This window comes from Ranitomeya variabilis, chromosome 3 (genome assembly GCF_051348905.1).
Source record: "Ranitomeya variabilis isolate aRanVar5 chromosome 3, aRanVar5.hap1, whole genome shotgun sequence".
NCBI lineage: Eukaryota > Metazoa > Chordata > Amphibia > Anura > Dendrobatidae > Ranitomeya > Ranitomeya variabilis.
Window position 1 is genome coordinate 147,043,468 of NC_135234.1, and position 14,657 is coordinate 147,058,124.

At 42.4% G+C, this 14,657-nt stretch overlaps 1 protein-coding gene across 1 annotated transcript in view; it reads left to right on the forward strand.

Moving 5' to 3' along the window:
- The first annotated feature begins 1,854 nt into the window (after positions 1-1,854).
- The window catches only part of STS (steroid sulfatase), a 470,812-nt gene continuing 458,009 nt past the window's right edge, over positions 1,855-14,657 (forward strand). Inside the window, exon 1 of the mRNA XM_077294724.1 lies at positions 1,855-2,174. The gene's annotated coding sequence lies outside the window, so the exon portion shown is untranslated. The remainder of the gene's footprint in view (positions 2,175-14,657) is intronic.

Here is a 14,657-nt window from a genome sequence, read left to right on the forward strand (position 1 = left end):
CTACATCTAACGCAATCCTAATGGGAAATATCCACACAGAAAAATCAACGTACCCGCAGGAAAAATTGACATGTGAATTTGAAACACATACCGCGGGTCAGTTTACAGTCAGTAAAAGAAAGTCTTTAAATCCAATAAGGCTATGTGCCCACGTTCAGGATTGTTCGCAGAATTTTCCTGATCAACACTCCTTTCACAGGAAATCTGCTCGCGTTTTTCTCGCTTTGTTTTTTCGTTTTTTTCCAGAGCGTCCCAATACTATACAATAAGGGTGTGTGTCCATGGTCAGTAAACGCTGCTTGTTTGACGCTGCGCAGAGCTGCAGCGTCAAACACGCAGCGTCCAGATGTTCCAGCATAGTGGAGGGGATTTTTTGAAATCCCGTGTCCACTATGCGTGGAAACCCGCACGCGGCGGGCCTGCGACTCCGGACATGCTGCGCGTCTTTTCAGATCGCAGCATGTCCGTACACCTTGCGGGGACGCAGTGTCCCCGCAAGGCATAACACAGGGCCCTATGGGAGGGGGGCGATGATCCCGGATGTGTACAGTTAACACATCCGGCATCATCGTGTCCCAGAAGGGGGCGGGGCTTAGTGTTGAGCGGCTTCGCCGCTCCGGCGATACCGCCGGCCATCCTGAATGTGGACACGCAGCCTTAGGCTACTTTCACACTAGCGTCGGGAACAACCCGTCGCTGCGCGTCGGGCCGACGTTCCCGACGCTAGTGTGGTCTCCGCCGCACAACGGGGGCAGCGGATGCATATTTCCCACGCATCCGCTGCCCCATTGTGATGTGCGGGGAAGTGCGGGGAGGTGGGGGCGGAGTTCCGACTGCGCATGCGCGGTCGGAAAAAGCGGACCGTCGGGAGCAAAAAACGTTACATGTAACGTTTTTTTCTCCCGACGGACCGCTACCATACGCCCAAACGCCGCCAAACGCATTCACCGTTTGGAAATGCGTCGCAAATGCGTCGCAAATGCGTCGCTAATGTTACTCTATGACGAAACAACGTATCCAGCAAAAACTTTTGCTGGATGCGGCGTTTCGCAAAAACGACGCATTTGCGACGTATTGCAGTTAACGCTAGTGTGAAAGTAGCCTTAGGGTATGTGTCCACATTCAGGATTGCATCAGGATTTGGTCAGGATTTTCCATCAGTATTTGTAAGCCAAAATTAGGAGTGGGTGATAAATGCTTAAGTGGAGCATATGTTTCTATTATACTTTTCCTCTAATTGTTCCACTCCTGGTTTTGGCTTACAAATACTGATGGAAAATCCTGACCAAATCCTGATGCAATCCTGAACGTGAACACATACCCTAATATAGCGGCAAATCTGCAGACTTTCCGCAAAATTAATGAACATACTGCATGTTTTTGCCGCGATGCATTTTTTTGAGGAAAAAAAACGCATCATGGGCACAAAAATTGCGTAATGCATTACAATAATGGGATGCTTAATGTAAGCGGAAAACCACCGCAAAAACGCAAAAAAAAAATAAAAATCCGAAACATGGGCACATAGCCTAAAAGTCTGCGTTTTTAAATCAGTGAAAATACGCAGCATCAAAAATGCACCAAAAGCTCATCGGTGGCACATGGCCTAATAGTAAAATAGTATTCTCAAAAGGAAATGGAGACAAAAGAATCTTGGAAGACACAAGACTAAATGTGCTGCTTAGCAACAATACCAGGCGTATTGATAAAGGAAGCTGCGGATCTAAACAGAACAAATAACAAGAACCTCATAAGATATTAAAAAGTGTTTTACAGCCAACGCGAACAAGGCTTGCCTCAATTTCTTTGCAATCGTAACGCTGGCTAGAAAACAAGGCAAAGCGACGTATTTCCAGACACAAATAACTGCAGGAGCAAAGAGCTAAGTGCAGAAATGTGCTGTAACTTCTGCAGGCTGTCTCGCTTTTCCTGCAAGCTTCCACCAATCACGTCTGTTTAACCATTAACAACAGAAGGCAGGAAGCGATTTGCTTCATGTTGTTTTGAGCCTTGAATTTCAGCACTTCTCTGCGCTACAATGAATCAATAACAGCGAAAAAAATAAACAAACTTGTTTCGGGAGCTAAATGAGAGCCTCCGAATAAGTGGCGCAGTCTGCGAGCATTTGTAAAGCTGTCTCTCTGGTAACCGGCCTGTGAATCAGTGACTCACTGGTAAGTGTAATGTGATCTGAGCGAGGGGTGTGTGTGTGTGAAATACTAGGTAAAAGGCTCGCTGTCAAACTCCGCAGTTCATATTATTGCTATCTGCACTTTCTTTTCAGTGTGAATTACAGTAACATGAAATTTGTATCACGATACTTAAACGGATACATTTTGTGCCATATATTTTTGCATTACCCTTTAAATTGCTTTATGTCTGCATGAAAGCAGTACTAATTGATCATAACAAATGACTGGTTAATGTCGCATGCATATGCAGAAGGATAATTACAGTGTAATTGTATAAAAGTGTGGGTAAAGGGAATGTATGTGCACCGTTGGTTGCTATGTAATTTATGCCTGGTTATGCAAAATAAATCTCATATACATTAACTTAAAGGCAATCCATCATCAGGATCGTGGCTCTTGCACACGAGAGTAAAAATTGGACGAGTGCTATCTGTACTTATTCAGTGAGGCAGTGCAAATGTCCACGTTTTTCCTCTGACCGATAGGCGTTCACTTGCTTCCGATAATCCAATTGCATTCGTCTATTTGTATCAATGGGTCCGTGGAAATCATTGCACCATATTCGGATATATGCAAGTGCTGTCCGATTTTCACGGACACATTGCATGTGGAAGATGGAGAAACCCGCAATCCCGCAACATCAAAGCATCTTTATTTAACCCCTCTCTGACATCAGATGTACTATTCCATCCATGTGACCGAGCCAATCTGACCATGGACGGAATAGTATGTCTCAGCAATTGGCTGCGCTCACGGGGGGGGTGTCCCGGACGATCGCCGCCAGGTGTCAGCTAATTCTGACAGCTGGCACCCGGCACTAGGTGCCAGGAACGGTCATAGACCGCTCCCGACACTTTAACCCCCCCCAAATACTGCAATCGAACATGATCGGAAGCTGGCGCAGGGGCTAACAGCCCCTCTGCCTTTGCATCGAAGACCCTGCTGTGTGACACGGGGTGCCGATCACTGCCATGGTAGCCCGATGTCGTCATGACAACATCCAGGTTACCAGAGTTAAGATGCGCAGTGCATGATCAGGAAGTCTCTGGGTATGTGCACACGTTGCAGAAAGGTGTGCGGATTTTTGGTAAATCCACAGGAAATTCACACTGGGGAATTACCGCTGATTTATCATGTTTTACACCTGTGGATTCCTATTAGGGAGCAGGTGTAAACCTCTGCGGAATCTGCACAAAGAATTGACATGCTGCGGAATAAACAATGCAGCGTTTCCACGCGTGGTTTTTTCCACAGCATGTGCCTTGCGGATTTTGTTTTCCATAGGTTTCCATGGTACTGTAAACTCATGGAAAACGGCTGCGAATCCACAGTGGCCAATCCGCTGCGGATCTGCAACAAAATCTGCAACGTGTGCACATAGCCTCTCAGTGTCAGTTCACTGAGTGTAGCGCTGACAGCTTCTGTAGCATGCAGATGCTGCTTCATCTGCATGCTATAGAAGTGATCAGCCTGCAAAAAAATGATTGTCCCATAGTGGGACAAAGTGTTAAAGGCAGAGTAAAGTAATTTTTTTTAAATAATTGCAAAAATATTAAAAAAAACAATAAAAAATAAAAAAATCAATATTTATTCTATCACGAAATAAATATTTGAATGAAAAAAAATCTAAACAATAAAAGTACACATATTTGGTATTGCCGCATCTGTAATGACCCGTCCTATAAAACTGTCCCACTAGTTAACCCCTTTAGTAAGCACCATAGAAAAAGAGGCAAAAACAATGCTTTATCATCATACTGCCGAACAAAAAGTAAAGTAACACGCGATAAAAAAGACGGATATAAATAATCATGGTACCGTTGAAAACGTCATCTTGTTGAGCCCCCATATAGCTCCATGAGCGGAAAAATTTAAAAGTTATAGCTCTTAGAATAAAGGGATGCAAACATAATTATATTTTAGATAAAATAGTTTTTATTGCATAAAATTGCCAAAACACAAAAAATATATATGAATAAGGTATTGCTGTATTCGTACTAACCCGAAGAATAAAACTGCCTTGTCAATTTTACCACACATGGAACTGTATAAACGCCCCCGCAAAAGAAATTCATGAATTGCTGGTTTTTGTTCATTCTGCCTCCCAAAATCGGAATAGAAAGTGATCAAAAAATGTAATGTGCTCAAAAATAGTACCAATAAAAACGTCAACTTGACCCACAAAAAATGAGATCTCACATGACTCTGTCGGCCAAAGTATAAAAATATGATAGCTCTCAAAATATGGTGATGCAAAAACTATTTTTTTGCAATGAAAACTGTCTTTTAGTGTGTGACAGCAGCCAAATATAAAAACCCGATATAAGGTCTATTTCACACGTCCTGATATTTCCGGTACTGGAGATGTCCGTATCCATGGGTGTAATACTTGTGGCACACATGTGACATGCGTGTGTCGCATCAGTACCAGACGGCCGGCCAGGGAAGAAGCGTTAAAGTAAGTGCTGATCTCTGGTGCCGGGTGCTGAACACGGCTCTCACCATTCTCCCCTGCTCTGCTGGCAATCGGTGCGAGCAGAGAATGATGAGAGTTACATTTAAGTAATAAAAGAGACAGCACGCGGCGGCTGATGGGACTATTACACCCATCAGCCTACCTTTGCTGCTGCTAATAACAGTGACAGCAAGGGTGGCAGATGGGAGTATTCATCTGCTGCTCCTGCGATGTAAATAAATACAGTAATTGAAAAAAAAACGGCATGGGTTCCCCCCTATTACCAGCCAGACAAAACTCACCCCTGGGGGCTGCAACCCTCAGCTGCCAGCATCAGCAAGGTTGGATATGAAGAATAGAGGGGTCCCACACCATATTTTTTAATTATTGAAATAAATATTCAAAAAATTGCTTGGGTCCCCCCCATTTTTGACAACCAGCCTTTCTAAAGCTCACTGCTGGGGGTTGGTATTCTCAGGCTGGTAAGGGGCCATGGATATCAACTCCCCAGCCTGAAAATAGCAGCCTCCAGGTGCCCAGAAAAGGCACATCTATTAGATGTGCTAATTCTGGTGCTTTGTCCGGCTCTTCCCACTTACCCTGTAGCGGTGGCAAGTGGGGTAATAGTTGTGGGATTGATGTCACCGGTGACATCAAGCCCACGGCTTAGTAATGGAGAATCATCTTTAAGACGCCTATCCATTACTAATCCTATAGTTGTAATGTTAAATAAAGGCATGGGGGCGCCATTCTCGTATCTGTGTTTAGGGTGCCAACCTCCACTGATAGGTAGGCAGTACCAATAGGATTTGCTTGGCAGAGTTATCTAGAGTGCACGGTTGTGTGTTCTATGTGGTTATCCGGTTGTATTTGTGGCATGGTTTTAAATGGTATATAAATAAATAGTTATATTTTATCTGTGTCATCATTAATATATAAAGGTTTGGTAGTGATTCAAATTTAGATTTTTGTTGACCTTTAACTGGCTGGCAGTACAGCCTAAGTGTTGTTGTTAAATAAAGGCACAGCCAAAATAATGTCTGTTATTTGAAAAAAATGACAGACATCTTTCATTATTCTTAATTAAACCATACTTACTCAAACGCCTAATCCGACCAAAGCCCTCGATCTCTTGTAATAAAAGTAAAATAAAAAACCGCAATATACCATACCTGTCCGTCATTCTGCCCAATGTCGTAATCTATATCTGGCGGATATACAGTTTTTAACCTGAACGGTGCTAAGATGCGACCGTCCCGGCTGAAAGCCACTGGTGAATGAGCTGCTTGGGAGTAGAGCTTCAGTGACCAGGGTGACATCATAAAGGTTACCTCCGGTCACTGAGCTCCATTCCCAGCTGAACTGCGATCAGATCCCCGCTAGCACAGTGAACATTTATGGCTCATGGTGCTAGCAGGGATCTCACAGAAGTCACCACAGCTCAGTCCAGCTGAGAACGGTGCTCAGTGACCGGAGGTAACCTCTATGACGTCACCCCTGGTCACTGAAGCTCTGCTCCCAAGCAGCTCATTCACCAGTGGTTTTCAGTGGGGATGGTCGCATCTTAGCACCGTCCAGGTTGAAAACTGTATATCTCCCGTTTTACCAGCACATATTGGGTATCAGCGTACTCAGGACAAATTGCAAAACAACTTTTGTGGTCCAATTTCTCCTGTTACCCTTGGTAAAATAAAATATTTTTGGTCTGAATTAAAAAATTTTTGTAAAATAGTTAAATGTTCATTTTTTTACACATTCCAAAAACTCCTGTGAAGCACCTGAAGGGTTAATAAACATCTTGAATGTGGTTTTCAGCACCTTGAGGGGTGCGGTTTTTAGAATGGTGTCACTTTTGGGTATTTTCTATCATATAGACCCATCTAAATGACTTCAAATGTGAGGTGGTCCCTAAAAAAAAATGGTGTTGTAAAAATGAGAAATCACTGTTTACATTTTAACCCTTATAACTTCTTAACATAAAAAAAGTTGGTCCCAAAATTGTCCTGATGTAAAGTTGATAGGTACTTAATGTTGCTTATTAAGTATTCTGTGTGATGTATCTCTGTGATTTAAGGGCATGAAAATTCAAAGTTGGAAAATTGCGAAATTTTCAAAATTTTTGCCAAATTTTCATTTTTTCACAAATAATCACGTCATATCAAATAAATTTTACCACTAACATGAAATACAATATATCACAAAAAAACCTTGTCAGAATCACTGGGATCAATTGAAGCGTTCCATAGTTATCATCTCATAAAGGGACAGTGGTCAGAATTGTAAAAATTGGCTTGGTCATTAACAAGCAAAACACCCTTGGGGGTAAAGGGGTTAAAACAAGACATGCCAAAGAAAAAAGAGACAAAAGCCACCAAAATGTGATAACAAATTAAGCAGAAAAATGCAATGCAAAGCGCCAAGAAAAAAACACAAGTAACCTAAGATAGCTATTATTATTAGTATAATTAATGGCCTTCAGCTAGATCTTGAGCCATGGCAACTTGATGGATGAAGATCGATATTGTACAATCCTAAATAGGTCCACCAGGGTCTTCTTTGCCATTATACTGATTGTATAAAGCCATTGATTTGCTGGTATTCCTCTTCACCTTGTTCCTTCTATTCTTCTGACCATGCTGTCCTTTTCCACTATTGCTCTCTTCGTATGATGTGTCCAAAGTAGCAGTAGCTTGGTGATCCTTGCTTTGAGTGACATTTCTGGCTTGATTTGCACCGAAATTGATTTGTTTGTTCTTCTTGCCATCCATGGTATTGATAGCATCTTTCTCCAGCACCACTTTTTGAAGGCGTTGATTCTTCTTCTGTCTTGTTTCTTTATCGTCCAGGTTTCGTATCTTTACTTTACTACAGAAAAAAACATACTATGTACAAGTTGTGCCTTCATCGCCAGTGAAATGTTCCTCTTTTTGAAAACTTTGTCCAGTGACTTCATTGTTGATTTGACCATAACTATTCTAGTACTAACTTTTAGTGTTGTTGTTCCATTTTGAGTGATCATTGCTCTGAGTAGGTTGAAGTCCTTTACAACTTCTAGTTCGTTGCTGTCAATCTTAAATGTGTCCTGGTCGTACCTGGCAGTAGCCAATATCGTTGTCTTCCTTGTATTGAGTAGGAGTTTCATGCTCGAGCTTTCTATCTTGACACTCCGTAATAAGTCCTTCATTCCACCTATGCTTGTTGCTATCAATATTTTATTGTTTGTGTATTTAAGATTGTTGATAATTTGTCCAGCAATTCTGATTCCATCTTCTTTTTTGGCAAGTCCAGCCTTACTGAAAATAGCTTCTGCTTATAAATTGAAGAGTAATGGTGACAGGATGTAGCCTTGTCCAATCCCTCACTCTGTTTTTAACCACGCCATGGCTCTGTGTTCCGTTTCGACTATTGCTTCTTGGTCTATGTAAAGGTTCCTAATGAGATTGATCAGATGGTTCGGCACACCCATATCCATCATAGCATTCCAAAGTTTTTGGTGATCAACAAAGTTGAAGGCTTTGCTATAGTCAATGAAGCAAAAAGTTCTCCTTGTATTCTATTGCCTTTTCCATGATCCATCTGATATTAGCAATTACATCTCTTATTCCTCTGCCTTTTCTGAATCCTACTTGTTCCTCTGGCAGTTCTTTGTCAATATATATAAAAATATGCAATGGCTTTTGCCATTTTGAGAAACTTGAATCGGGTGTATCCACAAAAGAGAATAGTAAACACAAAATATATTATTTCTTAAATGTTTTTTTCTTTTAAAGGTTTTTATTTTTATCTGCTAAATTGCTTTGATACAGCCTGTACACATGAGTGAAGTAAGGAATGCTGATGCAAAGATATATCAATAGATTATTCACTGATCATCAATGTAGTCAGGATAAAAGTAAAAATCATTTTCTCATGTAATGCATGTTTTCTGAGATTGAGAAATATATGAGTTATTTGTTTCATATATTTGTGTATAATAACAACTTATATTGTGGTACTGTGCTAACCAAAAAAATCAATGTGAAAATTTTTCTGCCCAATGATAACAAAAGTATTCTCGGAGTGATACCTTTATTGGCTAACCAGAAAATACTGTAATATATGTTTGTAGCTTTCAGAGCACAGTGGCTCCTTCTTCAGGCAAGATTACAAATAAATTAATAAGAAAAGGGCACAACGTTTAAGGGATATTATTGCAGGACAGTTGGCTTTTATCCTGAGTCATGTGACAAGGCACATCACAGGATCGACAATGACTTTTAGGATTTCTGCTTCCAATAGGTGGCACTAGAGTTCCAGTCCTCTTCCTCTCTGAAGAGAGGATCTGCAGGATATTTGTTCAGGGGGTGGTAGGTGTGATGATAAGCCAAAGTAATCAAATTAGACATTTCCTTCCAAATGGAGAGGCGGTGGGAATATTTTTCTTAGTTATCTGGAGTCCATCTGGTGGAGGTGTGAATTGTATCCATGTAGTGAGTCATAAATCGAGGTGTTAAATTGAGTCCTAGTGTCAAAAAATTGAACATCTTTATCAGTTTGAATTCCAAAATGTTTCTCTCTCTGTTGTCCTTAAAAATGACCTTTTAGTATTAACTATTTTAGTATTAAGACTTTTAAGTCTGTCATAGTGTCCAGGTCCAGAGAAATGTTTTCCCACAGGTGTGTCCATTTTATTCCTGATTGTGTGTCGGTGCAGATTCATCCTTGTTTTTAGGTTTTACATGGTTTCCCCAATATAGATACCTCCAGAGCACCTTGTACACTGTATCATACACACCACATTGGAGGGTACATGAAAAGAAATCTGTGACCTTATAGTCCTTATTTGTGCTTGATATGTGAACTGTATTTGTGGGTAATATGTGAGTACAAGTTTTGCATTTTTTTATTGTTACATGGCAATGTTCCAGTCACTGATGGTTATGAGAGGACACTTCTGACAAGGAGATTCCTTAAGTTAAGGGGCTGTTTGTAGGAGAGAAGTGGTAGTTCTTGGAATATTTATTTCAGTTTGTGGTCACTGTGGAATATGGATTGGATCTGTGGATTTGGTCAAAGTAGTAGTCAGATTTTAAGAAAACTCAAAATGGGCTTTTATTTTTGGAGGGATTTGCAGGATTGATAGTGAGGCGAATGCCTCCATACACTCCAGGTTTTTGCAGTTGATCCCCATTTAAACCCTCAGTTTTGTCTTGGGTGTGTCAGTTTAGTTTTGCAAGCTGCAGAGCAGGAGGCTTTGTGCAACCCAGGCCTGTGTGAAGCTAGCACTGAGCCAGGGATTTCAAAGCAGCTGACGCACCCAAGAGATACGGCGGTGCACGGACTGTTTTTTGAGGCCCCGTCTGCAAACCAGAGGATATTGTTTTCCTGTTTATGCAAGTTTCTGGAATAAAGACTTTTTTGTTGAACTTTCTGCGGTCCCTGCCTATCTGTCAAACTGTGTAACCCTCACTGCACTATAAGTGGAATATAAAGGTTTGGGAATCCCTAGCCAAAATGACTGTTATTGTGAACAGTTAAGCAAGTTGAAGATGAAATGATCTCTAAAAGGCCTAAAGTTAAAGATAACACATTTTCTTTGTATTTAGGCAAAAAAAACTTATATTGTCATTTTTTATATTTTCAATAATTGCAAAAAGGAAAATGTTAGGGTTTGGCGGAACGCACCAAATATATATTTATAGAGTAATAGGTGCGTTCGCAAACCAGGGTCCACCCTGCAGGAGAAAGACCCGCTGCTAGTAACTGACAATACTATATGGGTTATGATCTGGTGGCCTAAGAGCAGCATGGGACGTACTCTGGAGAAGGTGGTACCTGTACTGACCGCAGACCCTGAACCTAACACCGCAACTAGAAGTAGCCGTGGAATGTACCTAGCGCTCCCTAGACCTCTCGACACAGCCGGAGGACTAATTACCCCTAGAGATAGAAAAGGGAAAACTATCTTGCCTCAGAGAAAATCCCCAAATAACAGGCAGACCCCCACAAATATTGACTGTGAGAGGAGAGGGAAAAAACATACACAGACTGAAATGAGAATTTAGCAAAGGAGGCCACTTCTAGCTAAACAGAAAGGACAGGACAGAGTACTATGCGGTCAGTATTAAAAACTAGAAAATATCCACCACAGAAAATACAAAAACTCCACAGCTAACTAAAGATATGGAGGGTATATCTGCATCTCCAGAGAAACCAGCTTGGCAAAAAAAAATCCAATACAGACCAAGCTGGACAAGACAAAACATAGAAAGGAACTGAACAATAAGACCACAATATGTGGACAGCAAATGAAGGCCAGAACTTATCTTTGTTGAAAAGAACTGCAAAGCAGAAGGAACCAGCAGGGATGTGAATCCTCCAGGAACAATGGACAACTGGCACTGACTAAAGGGTGAAGCAAGACTAAATAGCCCTGTCCAAATTGCAAAAGGTGAAAACACCTGATAAATGCTGTGATTCAGAGACAGCAGCACTACCACTTACAACCACCGGAGGGAGCCCAAGAGCAGAATTCACAACAGTACCCCCCCTTGAGGAGGGGTCACCGAACCCTCACCAGAGCCCCCAGGCCGATCCGGACGAGCCAAATGAAAGGCACAAACCAAATCATCAGCATGAACATCGGAGGCAACGACCCAAGAAATATCCTCCTGGCCATAACCCTTCCATTTGACAAGATACTGAAGCCTCCGCCTCAAAAAACGAGAATCCAAAATCTTCTCAACTACATACTCCAACTCCCCATCATTCAACACCGGGGCAGGAGGATCAACAGAGGGAACAACGGGCACCACATATTTCCGCAAAAAAGATCTATGAAAAACATCATGGATGGAAAAAGAGGCTGGAAGGGCCAAACGAAAAGACACTGGATTGATAATCTCAGAAATCCTATAAGGGCCAATAAACCGAGGCTTAAACTTAGGGGAAGAAACCTTCATAGGGACATGACGGGAAGACAACCAGACCAAATCCCCAACCCGAAGCCGGGAACCAATACAGCAATGACGGTTAGCAAAACGCTGAGCCCCCTCCTGAGACAACACCAAATTGTCAACAACATGCGCCCAAATTTGCTGAATCCTGTCAACCACAGAGTCCACCCCAGGACAATCAGAAGGCTCAACCTGCCCTGAAGAAAAACGAGGATGAAAACCAGAGTTACAAAAGAAGGGTGAAACCAAGGTAGCAGAACTAGCCCGCTTATTAAGGGCAAACTCGGCCAATGGCAAGAAAGCCACCCAATCATCCTGATCAGCAGACACAAAGCATCTCAAATAAGTTTCCAAAGTCTGATTAGTTCGCTCGATTTGGCCATTTGTCTGAGGATGAAATGCGGAAGAAAAAGACAAATCAATGCCCAGCCTAGCACAAAAGGCCCGCCAAAACCTAGAAACAAACTGGGAACCTCTATCGGACACAATGTTCTCTGGAATGCCATGCAACTGAACCACATGCTGAAAAAACAACGTAACCAAATCAGAAGAGGAAGGCAACTTAGGCAAAGGTACCAAATGAACCATCTTAGAAAACCGGTCACAAACCACCCAGATAACTGACATCCTCTGGGAAACCGGAAGATCCGAAATAAAATCCATAGAAATATGTGTCCAAGGCCTCTCAGGGACCGGCAAAGGCAAAAGCAACCCACTAGCGCGGGAACAGCAAGGTGTGGCCTGCGCACAAGTCCCACAGGACTGCACAAAAGAACGCACATCCTGTGACAAAGAAGGCCACCAAAAGGACCTTCCAACCAAATCTCTGGTACCAAAAATCCCAGGATGACCGGCCAACACAGAACAATGAACCTCCGAAATCACTTTACTAGTCCATCTGTCAGGAACAAACAATTTCCCCACTGGCCAGCGGTCAGGTTTATCAGCCTGAAATTTCTGAAGAACCCGTCGTAAATCAGGGGAGATGGCAGAAAGAATCACCCCTTCCTTCAGAATACCGACCGGCTCAAGGACCCCAGGAGAATCAGGCAAAAAGCTCCTAGAGAGGGCATCAGCCTTAACTTTCTTAGAGCCCGGAAGATATGAGACCACAAAATCAAAACGGGAGAAAAACAGGGACCATCGGGCCTGTCTACGATTCAGCCGTTTGGCAGACTCGAGATAAATCAGATTCTTATGATCGGTCAAGACCACAATACGGTGCTTGGCCCCCTCAAGCCAATGTCGCCACTCCTCAAATGCCCACTTCATAGCCAACAACTCACGATTGCCGACATCATAATTGCATTCAGCAGGCGAAAACTTTCGAGAAAAGAAGGCACACGGTTTCATCAAGGAACCATCAGAATTCCTCTGAGACAAAATGGCCCCTGCCCCAATCTCAGAAGCGTCAACCTCAACCTGAAAAGGAAGAGAAACATCCGATTGACGCAACACAGGGGCAGAAGTAAATCGGCGTTTAAGCTCCTGAAAGGCAGAAACAGCCGCAGAGGACCAATTAGTAACATCAGCGCCTTTCTTTGTCAAATCGGTCAGGGGTTTAACCACACTGGAGAAGTTGGCAATGAAACGGCGATAAAAATTAGCAAAGCCCAAAAATTTCTGAAGGCTCTTCACGGATGTGGGCTGGATCCAATCATGAATGGCCTGAACCTTAACCGGATCCATTTCTATAGATGAGGGAGAAAAAATGAAGCCCAAGAAAGAAATCTTCTGTACTCCAAAGAGGCACTTAGACCCCTTCACAAACAAGGCATTATCACGAAGGATCTGAAATACCATCCTGACTTGTTTCACATGAGACTCCCAATCATCTGAAAAAATCAAAATATCATCCAAATATACAATCATGAATTTATCAAGATAATTCCGAAATATATCATGCATGAAGGACTGAAACACAGATGGAGCATTAGAGAGTCCGAATGGCATCACAAGGTATTCAAAATGGCCTTCGGGCATATTAAACGCAGTTTTCCATTTGTCCCCCTGCTTAATACGAACCAGATTATATGCCCCTCGAAGGTCAATCTTAGTAAACCAACTAGCCCCCTTAATCCTAGCAAACAGATCAGAAAGCAAAGGCAAAGGGTATTGGAATTTGACCGTGATTTTATTCAAGAGGCGATAATCAATACAGGGTCTCAAGGAGCCATCTTTTTTGGCAACAAAGAAAAAACCTGCTCCCAATGGTGAAGAAGATGGCCGAATATGCCCCTTCTCCAAAGATTCCTTAACATAACTCCACATGGCGGCATGTTCTGGCACAGACAGGTTGAAAAGTCGGCCTTTAGGGAACTTACAGCCTGGAATCAAGTCAATAGCACAATCACAGTCCCTATGCGGTGGAAGGGAACTGGACTTGGGCTCATCGAATACATCCTGGAAATCTGACAAAAACGCAGGAATTTCAGAAGAGGGGGAGGAGGCAATTGACATCACAGGAACGTCACCATGAACCCCCTGACAACCCCAACTAGTCACAGACATAGATTTCCAATCTAATACCGGATTATGCACCTGTAACCATGGGAAACCCAGCACAATAGCATCATGCAAATTATGCAACACCAAAAAACGACAATCTTCCTGATAGGCTGGCGCCATGCACATGGTCAGCTGTGTCCAAAACTGAGGTTTATTTTTAGCCAACGGTGTAGCATCAATGCCCCTTAAAGGAATAGGACTCTGCAAAGGCTGCAAGGGGAAACCACAACGTCTGGCAAATTCTAAGTCCATTAAATTTAGAGTGGCGCCTGAATCCACAAATGCCGAGTGGAAGAAAAGATCATGTCCATACAAATGGGAGCAAACCCAAAAACATATTAGAATATTCAAAAAGGTAAGGCTTTTATTTATAATAGCACAGCAAAAACAATATCACACAACACAATTAAAACCAATTAAAAATGCAAAATGCAACACACAAGAAAACAAAGCAGTCATCTCCTAATATGGGGAAGATGACAGACCACATCCCTGCCCTCTCCAACAGATGGTTATAAATATAAAGTGCAATAAACTGGACTGAGATGTAAAAGCCCAGGACCCCTC